The 2500-nt window shown below is 40.9% G+C and overlaps 1 protein-coding gene across 1 annotated transcript in view; it reads left to right on the top strand.

Annotated features, from left to right (window-relative positions):
* The window catches only part of LOC123483387 (dynein heavy chain-like), a gene marked incomplete at its 5' end in the record, with an annotated part of 8069 nt that overhangs the window by 3472 nt on the left and 2097 nt on the right, over positions 1 to 2500 (top strand).

The raw sequence follows: 2500 nt of genomic DNA, 5'->3' as shown, positions 1-2500 counted from the left end.
TGTGTGTGTGTGCATGCGTGCGTGTGTGTTTGTGTGTGCAAGCGTGCGTGTTTGTGTGTGTGTGCAAGCGTGCGTGTTTGTGTGTGCATGCGTGTGTGTGTGTGGGTGTGTCTATGGGTTAACTATCTGTGTTTTGGATCGTATGCCAACATGTTCATTTAAGGGGTGGCAGTTGCAGGGATGGAATGACACCAAAACAAGCTCTTATTTTCTTCTAGTAAAGAGGTTTTTATGTTTTACAGGTATTGAGCAACTTTAATTCATTGTTTGTGTCGTGTCAAAAGTATCCATAACCCCCCGCTGTAAATGTTTTGTAGAACCCCCTGGAATAATTTGCTCAAACTTACTCTTTGTGAAATGTTTTATCATTCAGTTGCAAACATTAACACCTTTCATATATTTATATTCATTCAATGTTATGGCCAAAGTGTGTGTTTTCAATATATTTGAACTAATAATTAGAGACCTTATTCATGACCTTATTTAATGCAGGTGTTAAATTATTTTATATTATTTATAAGACAATGTTGATGTTTTAAAAAGCCTATCTAAATATGAAAAACACATATTTTGCTTATAATGACTTTGCAATAATTTCAGCGTGGGTTGAACCATTACGACGCTAAATACAATTCAGTCCAAGTCATATAACATAAAAATGTTTTCAATATGAAGGTATTTTATTTGTGGGTGTTATTTTTACAATACCGTTGAGGCAATTCCTCCTGTATGTTTTATTAAAATGTGGTTTTTTTTTCTTCTACATTATGTTGCAAAAAGGTAACAGGACGGGGGGCAGCGTATTCATCAAATTAGCTGCCCCGGACGCATCAAAGGCCCTAGAAGCCTTTTACTGGGCTCTTGTCACATTACAATTTATGACGGTTTAGTAAGACAGGGGCAATATAAAAAAGGAGTTGGCAGAGGAAGGCTCCATTCTCTATCCAGGGGTTTGTTATTGTGAACCAATACTAAGCAGGACAACAATAGCTGCGCCCAATGAGGGAGGCTCATTTAGTTCATTGGTACCTGGATCTGCAATGATTCGATGTACGTTTGCATGTTAATAAAGCTCGTATTCGCGAGGTTAGAAGCTGGTGTCTTTTTTTGTTTGTGTTTATTGTGTATTTGTGTGTAGGCTACATATTATTTTCTACACGGCCAATGCTCAACGCTCTCGAAGGGCAAAGAAAGTTCTTCCAATTTCCCAATGTAATGTTGGGACACTAAAGCTTCCTGCTTCTGAATGTTCTGAGGTTTGTGAGTTCATGTCCCTTAGTAAGGTCTATTTACAGTATGTCACAATACAACCTAACACCATGTGATAATAACCCTCCTGTCCTGGTGAATGATGTTTCCTCCAACCAGAGGCCATATTTATGCCTCTCTATCCCCCTAAAAGGGTGAGAAGGGTCAGTCTGTCAGTCTCACTGTAGGAGAAAGGCAGGCTAAGTCCTCTAATCAATATTTCAACATTTCCCCTGGCCATGAGAACAACATTAGCGCTATAGAGGGAACCATAACAATGTTTCCTTGTCTCCAGTGTGACGAGGCTGACCTGTATATTTCTCTGACCTGCGACACGAACACTGACCGTGAACTAGGCAATATGAACGTGTGTGTGTGTGTGTGTGTGTCTGTGCGTGCTTGTGTGTGTGTGTGTCTTTGTGTGTGTGTGTGTGTGTGTGTGTCTGTGTGTGTGTGTGTGTGTGTCTGTGTGTGCGTGTGTGTCTGTGCGTGTGTGTGTGTGTATGTGTCTTTGTGTGTGTGTGTGTCTTTGTGTGTGTGTGTGTGTGTCTGTGTCTGTGTGTGTGTCTGTGTGTGTGTGTGTGTGTCTGTGTGTGTGTGTGTGTGTGTGTGTCTGTGTGTGTGTGTGTGTGTGTGTGCTGTGTGTGTGTGTCTGTGTGTGTGTGTGTGTGTCTGTGTGTGTGTGTGTGTGTGTGTGTGTGTGTGTGTGTGTGTGTGTGTGTGTGTGTGTGTGTGTGTGTGTGTGTGTGTGTGTGTGTGTGAACTAGGAGATGTAAACAGGGACAGAACAGATGTGGGCTTTTAAACATTAACATAAACGATCTGGTCAAAACCCTTTTAGCATTTTAGCAACAGCCACCCTTTCCCCCTTTCCCTTAGAGTTGTACTTTAGCATGTTGCACAAACAAGATGGTTAGCTGTGTTTTGTGCTTTATAGCAACTGAAGTGTTCTGCACGTTTTTAATTATTGGATAACTGAAAGGAATAAACAGAATATAAACCCAGAAATGATTTGTAAAAAATAAATAAAAAAAGCGGACAGATTATTGCTTCATTTAAAAAAAGATATGTGTTGTGTATGTTGTGTGATGGGGCTGTGTACTGTGACAGCAAAAACTCAGCCAGATCGCTCAAGATTGACTTCGAAATTGGACGTCTGTCCTGAGCATGTTGGGAAATGCCTTCAAAACCGTCCACCAGGTGCAACAGTGAGCGCTATTACCATCAAGTAGGCTTGGGTTTTGCTAGGGTG

This window comes from Coregonus clupeaformis, unplaced genomic scaffold (assembly GCF_020615455.1).
Source record: "Coregonus clupeaformis isolate EN_2021a unplaced genomic scaffold, ASM2061545v1 scaf0103, whole genome shotgun sequence".
NCBI classification, from domain to species: Eukaryota; Metazoa; Chordata; class Actinopteri; order Salmoniformes; family Salmonidae; genus Coregonus; species Coregonus clupeaformis.
Note: the sequence above shows the minus strand (reverse complement) of the source record. Positions and strands in the feature narration are given on the sequence as shown.